The following is a 12,012-nucleotide window of genomic DNA, read 5'->3' on the forward strand; positions in this document are numbered from 1 at the left end:
AAATTCAAAACTCCGTAAAGACCCTTTAAATTAATTAACAAATGACAAAATAATAAACTAAAGGAAATCCTTCAGTCCCCTCTTCATGGAGCTATTGGTTTGGCCCCATCAGCTCCTCCTGTATTTAGCTGACGGAACCCCTTCAACACTGTTTGCCTGTCCCATCTCAGGAAGCAGGAAGTGGAGAACCTCTCAGCACCGGTAAGAGAAAACATAAATTTACTTAAATTGAACAAATGACAGGCATAAAATACAGCAGTTAACTAAATATGCACGCTTACAATCAGAACTAATGCGTTTAAGCCGTCTAAACAATAAATCCAAAGAAATAAACGTACAAACTGAAATCATAAAAGTGCATGAGTGTACTAACGTTCACTGTTGTGTGGACATGGATGTGGCCATCACACTGACCCACTGTGTGACTGATTATGTAAACTTCTGTGAAGAGAACACTGTCCCAATGATGAGAACAAGCTTTTATGGCTGGTGACAAAGAAGAGTAGACAAGTCCAGAAGGAGCTTAAATATAAGATCAGACAGGCAAAAAACAGCTTCAGGAAGAAGCTGGAGGAACAGCTCGGGCAGAACAATGGTGCATGCATGGAGAGGCCACAGGAACATCACCGGACACAGTGGGAGGAGTAGTGCCAGTGAGTCTGCTGAGTGGGACCAGAACTGGGCCAACGAGTTTGACCCGTTTTAACGGATTCGGACCAAACAAAAGCATCCCCAATAATAAAACAGTTACCAAAAGTCCCACCCTCAGTTAATACAGTCACTCCTTCACCAGTTACTATTAATATGGCTATATTAAATGTTCGCTCCCTGCTGAACAAAACGTTTTTAATAAATGACCTGATTTTAGATCGTAATCTTCACTGTCTGCTTTTAACAGAAACATGGCTGAGTTCAGATGCACCTGTTGTTCTCACAGAGGCCTCTCCGCCAGATTTTAATTTTTATTGTTCAACGAGGAGTAGCAAAAGGGAAGGCGGTACTGCTTTTATTAGTTCATCAATACTTTCTGCCAAACCTGTTTGATAATTTTACCACTTTTGAATATACAGCAGCAGTTTTTAGCCCTCCTCAGGTTGTATGTGTCACAGTTTATCGGCCTCCTAAGCAGAGTGCCATTTTTATTCAAGAATTTTCAGAGTTTTTATCAATCCTGCACAACTGCTTTGAAAGGATCATTTTAGCCGGTGATTTTAATCTACATATAGATAATCCTTCTGATCCTTTTTCAAAGGAGTTTTTAAATATTCTGAGTTATATGGATTTTAGTCAGCAGGTCATGCAGCCCACTCACACCCTGGACTTGGTCATCATGTATGGCCTGTCCACCAGTGTGTCCTCTGCTGTTGACTTGGCTGTCTCTGACCACTACTGTGTGTTTATTAGCATCACCAGTTTTATCCAGCTGGAACCCTCAATAGAGCTCCGGACCCCACGTGACTCCCAGTTAGTAGACGCCATTTTGGCAGGTAAAAAAAGGTAAACAAACACATGAACGTGAACGGGATCAGCTTGGATTTTACTTCGTTGGAGTTTACTTCACACTTCCGAAGAAATCGTTTTATATAGTCAGAAATTAAATAGACTAAACATCTCCGACCCTTACCGTGTCCCTGGGATACTTTTTAAAAACGCCAGAAGCTGTCGGAGCGGACTTCTTACTGGACCTGGCCGGGGAACCCCTTGGGATTCCCCCGGAGGAGCCGGCTCAGGCGGCTGGGGAGAGGGAAGTCTGGGCCTCTCGATGCTAATGCCCCCGTAACCAGGGGCGGATTTAGGACTGAAGAAGATCCGGGGCTTAACACACGCACGCACACGCGCACACACACGCGCACACACACGCGCACACGTGCGCACACACACGTGACACGCACTAGTCAACATCATATATATATATATATATATCTTGTACCACATAATTTTTAATCTGAAGCTACATATTCAGCATATTCAGGGCAGAGTATTGTTCCTGTTAGTGTTTAGTGTGAGATGATAGTAAATATTCCCTTTCTTTCTCCAACAACTTTACCTGATAGTAAGCTAACTTTAGGCAAACCAGCAGCACAACAAATATTTTCAAATAAGACTCACAAACCTGAGTCAGCACCAGTCTCATCAAAGCTGGGGTTCTGTCGTTGTACTTTTTGTCTAAAAAAACGTCCTTATGTCCATCTTCACTCATGCGTTTCAGGCAGAGTGTAGAAGAAGCCGGCTGCTGAAGGGCTTCTTCTTCAGTGGTGGAGGCTCAGGCAGGCTGTACACAAACTACTGCCAGCTGCGCCCTCTCTGTTGGACTTTGGTACTGCATGTTACTTCCGCGATTTAGATCCGGGGCTTATCATGAAAGATCCGGGGCTTCAGCCCAAGTAGCCGGGCCTAACGCCGCCCCTGCCCGTAACCTGACTCCGGATAAGCGGATGAAAATGGATGGACAAATAACAGATTTACACGTAAGTAGTTTAAATAGAGTGCTGTGCTGTTTGAATGTATAAACTGAACGCCAAGAGAAATCACTAGTTTTATTTTTTTTTCCCGTGAATAAAATAAATATGTCAGGCAGGAGCGTCTCAGGATCTGTCTGAGATCCGTCTCAGTGAGACCGATAATAGCAATCCAAAGTGCTTTTTATGTGTGATCTGACACTTGATCAACCATTGCTTAAAAATTAAATACTGTCATGACTCGAGGTAAGTGCCTAACCCAAGACATGCAGAATCAACACACGTAGTCCAAGCAGTAAAGTAAAACGTCTTTATTATAAAAATGGGAACTGAAACCGCACAGGGAAGTCCTGTGGGATGAGCAATATGGCTTGAGTCTCTGAAGTGCTCAGGTTGATGGAGATGATGAGGAAGCCAGGAAGGACGCTGGGCAGAGGGTAAGAGGTCCAGGAGAGGCGAGGTAGCAGAGGGAAGCCAAATAGGAGCAGCGGAGGAGGATGGGACGTGATGTGTGTTATCCAGGGAACGAAGACAGCGAAGGTGAGTAGATGAGGAGAGGATCCTGAGTGGAACAAAAACCAGGCGTGAGGGATAATCCAAAAACACAATCCGAGGTCATAAATCCAATGGTCAAACTAGATCAAGGTCAAAGGCTGGTACTACCTAAACTGGTGCATCATCTGGCAAAGTGATGTGTCTCCATCCTCCTTTTGAACCCGCATCCCTGACTGGGAAATCTCCTGCAGCTGCCGCTCCCCCTGCTCCTCACCTGTGGAGAATTAGCTTAGAGTCTGGTGAGAGGAGATGGTGTGACTCACCTCTGCCCAGGAATATGACAAATACAGCTTAGCCGGTTATTTGCTGTGATCATAAAACACGTAAACGGCAGCACGCAGAATTCAAGAGGCAACGTTTTACGTGACGTTTACTTGTTGCTATGAGTAATAAGACAGAAAAAGCCACGCCAAAATAAGTTTAGGAAGCCCGCTAAGAATCGTAATAAAAGCACTTAAAATAAATACCATACACAGTTGAGGAAACGTTGGTTTAAGTACCTGATATGAAGCGGTCGCTGCATAAGTGAAAACCTTTACTCTCGGGATCCCACAGCTTCATTTTCGCCCGGTCACTAGCGCGTTTTATTACAATGATCCAACGTTTGCGGCGCTCCGGATCTTGGGGAATCCTGTAGATGGATCTTCCCTTGACTTGTCCCCGTCTGTTCTGGCATCCTGGGGCACAACAGGAATCGACCATATTTCCCGTGTGAGATCTATGACAACAAATGTCTAGCTGCCGGCTTCTGCCTGCCAAAATGGTGCCGTTTCGATTTGAACTGTTGCATGCTGGGAGAAGTGACGTCAACTCCCGGAGCTCTGTGACAGGGATTCCCTAAGTGTGGTGCGTACACCCCTGGGGGTGCGAGAGCTGCTGCTAGGGGGTGCGCGAGGTGAAAAGTGTAATGGCTGCGGAGCTCAGAGAAGTCTGTCACTTGTCACCATTAGCGTAGCCAGAAACTCATTTGTGGGTGGGCCAAAGAAAAAGTAAGTGGGCCCAATAAATGTAACTGAAAACAAGTATATTGTGTGTGTGTGTGTTTGTGTGTGTGTGTGTGTGTGTGTGTGTGTGTGTGTGTGAGTGTGTGTGTGTGTGTGTCCTCCGCATGTGCCCATAGCTTCATAATAATAATGCGACTAGCTTCAGCACTCTGGCCTGCACACGCTGTCAGTAGCAAGCTATGTTCCGTATTTGATCATTTTTAACGATGTTGGAGAAATCTGAAGGTGGTGAGTCATTCTGGCAGATTGTAATTAACACCTGTCTCATGCAGGTGTTCTGACGTTGTAAACCTCACACACAGAACATTGTGGATGTAACAAAATAAATCAAGAAATGATTCCCATCTGAGCATTTTAGCATTATTATATTATTATATTAGCACACTGACTGTGGGACAGCATTCTAAACGTGTCAGGCTATTAACAGCACGCTGAAGATCTGAAGTTCAGAGTGCATCTGTCAGAGGTCAGACGCGTTCCAGCGGAACCACGGCTCACGGGTGCACATGTGAGCACATCTGGGCTGGGCAGAAGTCATTTTACAGCGCGGCTAAATAAGTTTGGGAACCACTGCTCTATAACTGTAAGGAGGCGTCATCTCACCCCTGAAGTGGTTGCAGATTTTCCTGAAGTTTTTAGGAAGATCCCTCCCACTCCGGTAACTGCCTCTTGTGATTTTACTGTCAATGATTTTAACAGCAGACTGAAATCCGCTCTCGACCTGCTCGCTCCACTTAAAATCAAAAGTCTATATTCTAAACGTGCTTCACCGTGGAGAAATGAAAATCTAAAGAAACTAAAGACAAATTACAGGGTCGCAGAGCGGAGATGGAGAAAGCACAAAACAACTATAAATCATCAAATATATACAGAGCTACTTAAATCATATAATAACGCAGTGAGAAATTCAAGAAATGCATACCTTTCCAAACTCATTCTAGACAATAAACACAGTCCCAGAATACTTTTTTACACCATAAACAACATTTTAAACCGTACATCTAATTGACTTCAGAAAACACCCTCAAATGCACTCTGTGAGGAATTTGCAGCCCACTTCAGAGGGAAGGTAGACGCCATCAGACGGAATATTTTCCCCTCCATAATTAATAAGGTTTCAGATAAATCTGAATGTGTGTCTATAGAGCTACGGGAGTTGACGTCACATCTCCCGGCATGCAACAGTTCAAATCGAAACAGCGCCATTTTGGCAGGCAGAAGCCGGCAGCTGGACTATTTGTTATTGTCAGAAAACTCAATCAAACGGGAAATATGGTAGATTCCTGTTGTGCCCCAGGATGCAGAACAGACGCGGATGACATAAGGAATGAGTCATCTACAGGATTCCCCAAGATCCGGAGCGCCGCAAACGTTGGATCATTATAATAAAACGCCCTAGTGACCGGGCGAAAATGAAGCCGTGGGATCCCGAGAGTAAAGGTTTTCGCTTATGCAGCGACCACTTCATATCAGGTACTTAAACCAACGTTTCCTCAACTGTGTATGGTATTTATTTTAAATGCTTTTATTATGATTCTTAGTGGGCTTCCTAAACTTATTTTGGCGTGGCTTTTTCTGTCTTATTACTCATAGCAACAAGTAAACATCACGTAAAACGTTGCCTCGTGAGTTCTGCGTGCTGCCGTTTACGTGTTTTATGATCACAGCAATTAACCGGCTAAGCTGTATTTTATTTTTAAGCAATGGTTGATCAGTTGTCAGATCACACATTAAAAGCACTTTGGATTGCTATTATCTGTCTCACCGAGACTACTTATGTGTAAATCTGTTATTTGTCTGTCCATCCATTTTCATCCGCGTATCCGGAGTCGGGTTGCGGGGGCAGTAGCGTGACTTCCCTCTCCCCAGCTGCCGGAGCCAGCTCCTCCGGGTAATTCCCAAGGGGTTCCCCGGTCAGGTCCGGTGTTGTGCCGGTAAGAAGCCCGCTCCGACAGCTTCTGGCGTCGGAGCGGGCAGTAAAGTCGAGAGTCCCATACCTCTCCCCAGCTCCTCCGGCCGGGGGAATCCCAAGGGGTTCCCCCGGCCAGGTCCGGTGTTGTGCCGGTAAGAAGTCCGCTCCGACAGCTTCTGGCGTTTTTAAAAAGTATCCCAGGGGCACGGTAAGGGTCGGAGATGTTTAGTCTATTTAATTTCTGACTATATAAAACGATTTCTTCTGTTTTAAAGTGTGAAGTAAACTCCGACGAAGTAAAGTCCAAGCGGATCCCGTTCATGCTCATGGTTACATCCGTGTTTGTTTACCTTTTTTGCATGCCAAAATGGCGTCCACTAACTGAGAGTCACGTGGGGTCCGGAGCTCTATACCAGAGGAAACACTGGACAGGTTTGTCCTGGCAGAAGCTGAGACTCTTGATAAAGTTTTCTCCTCAGTGAGACCCTCCACATGTGTTCTGGACCCAATCCCAACTTTTTTTTTAAACAATTTTATGGATCTTTTAGAGACGAGATTTTAACCCTGACAAACTGCTCCCTTCAGACGAGGGTCTTTCCTGCTGCCTTTAAAGGGGCGGTGGTGAGGCCCCTGTTGAAGAAGAGCAATTTAGATTTTAATGATTTAAACAATTGTTGACCAGTATCATTTCTTAGCAAAATTTTAGAAAAGTTTGTTTTAATTCAACTAAATGATTTTATAAACACTCATAATGTCCTAGAGCAGGGATTCCCTAAGTGTGGTGCGCGAGCTGCCGCTAGGGGGTGCGCGAGGTGAAAAGTGTAATGGCTACGGAGCTCAGAGAAGTCTGTCATATGTCACCATTAGCATAGCCAGAAACTCATTTGTGGGTGGGCCAAAGAAAAAGTAAGTGGGCCCAATAAATGTAACTGAAAACAAATATATTTTTGCGCGCGTGTCCTCCACATGTGCCCTAGCTTCATAATAACAATGCGCCGAGCTTCAGCACTCTGGCCTGCGCACGCCGATATGTTCCGTATTTGATCATTTTTAACGGTGTTGGAGGAATCTGAAGGTGGTGAGTCATTCTGGCAGATTGTAATTAACACCCTGTCTCATGCAGGTGTTCTGACGTTGTAAACCTCACACACAGAACATTGTGGATGTAAAAAAAATAAATCAAGAAATGATTCCCATTCAGGCTATTAACAATGCGCTGAAGATCTGAAGTTCAGAGTGCGTCTGTCAGAGGTCAGACGCGTTCCAGCGGAACCACGGCTCACGGGTGCACAAGTGAGCACATCTGGGCTGGGCAGAAGTCATTTTACAACATTGGTTTAAATAGCGCCGATAACGAGACGCGGTGACTGAAGCAGCTCATGGAGCTGTGCCACACACACACACACACACACACACAGATTCAATAAGCGCGCACGGTGCGCAAACTCCGGCGCGCCGTCAGACTGAAGGCAGAAATGAGCGCTGCCTCCTCTGTGATAAAAACTTTTAAGAGATTTTATAACAACATTTTTAATTCAAGGTCAAATTAAGATATTAGCTTCTATTTTGGGATGACGTATTAAATTCGGGTCCGCTCCGGCCAGTCGGCCAGTGACTCCGAACCTGACTACAACTCATGTTACCGCAACATTTGTTGTTCCAGTCCGCGTGGCAGTGGATCGCAGATTCAGCCACACCATAAAACAGCAATAAGTCGGTCTGAGGCAAAAGTGAACCTCATGGCTATAGCTTTTCCATCTTTTCCCCTATAGACATTTGATTGCGCACAAGTAGGTGATCAGCTCAAGGTTTAGGCAGAGCAGAAGGAAGGAGAGCGCTCTGGTTAAACGTTCCTGCTTTAAGAAAACCGTTAAATTGCATTTTTCATGTGCTACCCGGGCACTCTAAATAATAAAATTAAATCAAAGGAAATTGTAATGGTATCGAATGTTTATTAATTACTATTTAAAAAATGAAAGTGATGGGGAAAAAGGTTGATCATATTTTTTTAACCCTGTCTGTCTAGTGACTGTTTAGCTTGACGTTTGATATACATACATATATAAATATATATATATATATATATATATATATATATATATATATATATATATATATATATATATAGCCATGCCCTGACGTGGGGGCTGGGGGGTGCGTCGACATGGTCGGGACATAGAAGGGGGTGTGCGGCTAAATAAGTTTGGGAATCGCTGTCCTAGAGACATTTCAGTCTGGTTTTAGGGTGATCCACAGCACAGAGACGGCCCTTCTGAAGATTTTAGATGATTTTAGAGTAAATTATGATAAACGGAAGTTGACAGTGTTGGTTCTACTGGATCTAAGTGCTGCCTTCGATACAGTAGACCACACTATTCTTTTAACTCGTTTAAAACAGATCGGCCTCTCTGGTGCTGTACATAGATGGTTCACATCCTACCTCAGACAGGACTTTCATGGTGAGTTTAGATACCTGTTCCTCAAGGGTCCATGGGATTGCATGTGGTGTGCCCCAGGGTTTAACTTTAGGCCCAATGCTTTTTAATCTTGATATGCTCCCTCTTGGCGGTGTCATCAGGAGACATGGGGTCAACTTTCACAGTTATGCTGATGATAGACAATTGTACATCTCTGTGTCTCCAGATGACTCTCGGCCAATGGATGCACTTTTTAACTGTATTTTAGACATCAAATCCTAGATGGCAGAGAACTTTCTCCAGCTCAACCAGGACAAAACTGAAGTTCTAGTCATCGGTCCTGAGGCCCAGAGAGAGAAGCTTTTACCGAAATTACAATCTCTGTCTTTTAATCCATCTGAACAAGTGAAGAACCTGGGTGTGATTTTTGACTCTGAGCTGACTTTTATTCCACACATTAAAAATATCACAAAAATAGGTTTTTATCATCTAAAGAACATCGCCAGAGTCCGCCCCATTCTCTCTCGGGCCAATACGGAGACGCTGATGCTTTTATCACCAGTAGGATAGATTACTGCAATGCTCTGCTTTCTGGTCTTCCCAAAAAGAGCATCTCAGGCTTACAACTTCTACAAAATTCGGCAGCAGGTGTCCTGATTAAGACCAGGATGCGGGAACACATGACACCAGTATTAGAATCGTTGCATTGGCTCCCCGTATGTTTCAGGATCCATTTTAACGTTCTTCTAATGGTTTTTAAGTGTCTTGACGGTCTTGGGCCTTCTTATCTCTCAGAACTGCTTTTATCATATGAACCCTCACGGCCTCTGCGCTCCTCTGGCAGGCGTCTCCTGGTCATCCCTAAAGTCAGGACACAAACTCACGGCGAGGCGTCCTTCCAGTGTTATGGCCCTCGCCTCTGGAACGATCTGCCGGAGGACCTCAGGGCCACAAAGAACGTGCATGTTTTTAAGTCCAGGCTCAAGACCTGTCTTTTTAGGTTAGCTTTTATCTAAATATTTATTATAGTTTTACTTCTCATTTTACGTGATTATATTTTATTGCTTGATTTGCATGTTTTATATGATTATATTTTAGCATCGTTTTCATTATTTAATAATATAATTTTACTGTCTATATGATTTTATATATAACTTTTTCTTTTGTCATTTATATTAGCTCTTGCATTTTCATATCTTTACTCATTTTAATCCAGTGTTTTCTCATTAGGGGCCCTCTGCCCCGGAGCGGTGGTCGACTTTAGCTTCCTGGGCGCTCTATAGGTGGGGGTCTATGCTCCCCCTCCACTGAGCGCCCTGACTTAGTGTGGAAGACCTGATGCTGCCGGGGCAGACGGCTCCTCTGATGGTGTTTCCTTGCCTTACCTTACTTGGCTCATCTGGACTCAGCCAAATATAATTTTTACTTGTGTGTGTGTGTGTGTGTGTGTGTGTGTGTGTGTGTGTGTGTGTGTGTGTGTGTGTTAACCTGGTGTGAACCTGGTGTGAACCTATGGTATGAGTTGTTTCTGCCAGTTGAATCTCTTGGAACCCGCTCCAATTCTGCAGCTGTATCCTAGCAGTTTCTTCCGAAATGGGTACGTAAATAACCATGTTTTTCGGGGGTCGTACAGCTCCTTGTATTTCTCAACTTCCATCACATTCCATTTAAAGAGCAAGTAATGTCTAAATTAACTTTTTTTTTGCTGATGAACTGTATAAATGTGTGTCTAATAGTGTTTTAAATGTGTGTATTCATTATTTTAGCATTTTGGTGCATTTTCTTTAAAAATTAAAAATTCTGCCTAAATACCACAGTATAGCTCCACCTTCAGCTTAAAACATAGAATTTGACTCATTTTGAATAAATTTTAGCCAATGGCTAAAGAGTAAGATACTACATAAACCAGTAGAGTACTACGTAGCAGCTCTGTGCCAAAGTTATAAAAGCAACGAGCGTCTCGGCCACGCCTTGTGGCGAGTTGGGAGTTGGATTTGCAAGCGAGTGTAGGAGGTTAGCAGTAGTTCAGCATTAGCATATAGCATTAGCATATCCTAGTCTTTAGCATAGCTTTTAGTGTTATAAATACTTATTTAGTGTTAGTTTGGCTGTTGGATATTGTAGTTTAGGGTTAGGGTGGGTTAGGGTAGGTGAGAAGGTGTAGTGTAGTATGGTTGCGGTGGCTCTGTGGGCATTTTACCTACGATTCTGCACGTCTCCGTTTGAAGAGGGAGGCTGTGCCCACCGTGGCTCTTCTGCGATTTAGATGCAGCCCACCGACTCTGCTCCCCCACCATGGCGGGCTCCCGTCTGAGGTGAGTACGCTAAATAAACGTTTTAACATCTTCTAAAGACAATTCCCTACCTAAATGCAAAGTTTGAGAGACGTGGTTCACTTCCTTTAGCTAGTCAGTCGGCAATTCTGCAACAGTGGCTCTAACTGACGCAGGACTAGTTGACAGACAGCATTACAGCGTGAAATCCAGCTTGTGACCCGGTTCTGTAAGGAATTCTGTTCAGGAGGTCGCATTTCAGGCTCTCCACATCATATGTGACTAACTTTTACATTAAAACAACGATCACACACTATGTTATAAAGCGCCTATATAGGACAGTTTCTTTTGTATATTATCTGACTTTATAAACAACAATGTGCTTCTATTTTTTTTCAGGCTAAATCTACCCAAGACACTGGTTGTCAGACTGATTTAGTAGTCTGCAAGAATGCACTTGTCCAGGCTGACGCGAAGCCTTACCTGTAGCAAAGGTGAATTATTTTTAATAGTCTATGTAAACATTTTATTATTACCTTTGTTGTGAAATAGAGTGATGTAACGATCTAGAGTTGTATTTTAATATACTGTAAGTAGATCACTTGTTATAATCAGAAGAATAGGTTGTTTTTATCATCAGGGAGTTCATTTAACACTCTGTATTGACCTTGAGACAAGAAAAGAGAGAGTTGGGATCGTTTAAGAATTTTATCATAAATTCTACAATCTATCAGGACTAACTCTGTGTTGTTTGCAAATGAATGTGATGTTCGATGTGTGTCTGTGTGTGTGTGTGTGTGTGTGTGTGTGTGTGTGTGGTTGGTTCAGACTCCCTAGGCTGACGTCATGGAATCTGGTCGTCTTTGTTATGACTAGATATCACGAGGCTTATAAAGTGATGACATGAGCTGCTATTTTGCCGTGTACGTACCCAGTGGGGGCCTCCCAGGTAGATCAGGAAATGCCAGGTCTAAAGACCTCGGATGTGCGCTGGAGCTGGTCGAAGCCGCGGTCACAGCGTTTCAAAGCCCGTCTGAAGGGTCGACCCAGGTAACAATCGGCAGCGTCAGCAGGTGCTCTTATTTTGAAAGGATGTCGTCTGGTTGTTAAACGACGAAAATCTCCAACTTCACAGTTCTTAGTTTAAAGAAGAAAACACATCTGGCCAGGCTGTGCTTCTCTTTGGGATGACGGTGAATAGAACTGAAGTCAAAATGGAACTGAGCTTAAAATGGCGTTGCCTTGTTTTATATCTCTGAATTGTTTTAAGTTTTAGTAAAGCGGATTGGACACTTTAAGTCAACAAGCCAGATTCTCTTGCGGCAGCCGAAGGCTCTGATTGGTTGGAGCAATGTGTCATGCTTTGCCATGGGAATGAGTGTCAGTCTGTCT

At 43.8% G+C, this 12,012-nt stretch overlaps 1 protein-coding gene across 4 annotated transcripts in view; it reads left to right on the top strand.

Moving 5' to 3' along the window:
• The window catches only part of zgc:162193 (TRPM8 channel-associated factor homolog), a 61,577-nt gene that overhangs the window by 2,747 nt on the left and 46,818 nt on the right, over positions 1-12,012 (top strand). For 2 of the 4 annotated variants that reach the window (XR_011516119.1, XM_054735095.2), the window contains exon 1: positions 40-201. The exons of 1 other annotated variant lie outside the window; for it this stretch is intronic. The gene's annotated coding sequence lies outside the window, so the exon portion shown is untranslated. Of the gene's footprint in view, positions 1-39; positions 202-9,191; positions 9,945-12,012 lie in introns of those variants that run through there. One more of the 4 variants, XM_070543796.1, reaches the window with a different exon arrangement.

This window comes from Nothobranchius furzeri, chromosome 13 (assembly GCF_043380555.1).
Source record: "Nothobranchius furzeri strain GRZ-AD chromosome 13, NfurGRZ-RIMD1, whole genome shotgun sequence".
Lineage (NCBI taxonomy): Eukaryota > Metazoa > Chordata > Actinopteri > Cyprinodontiformes > Nothobranchiidae > Nothobranchius > Nothobranchius furzeri.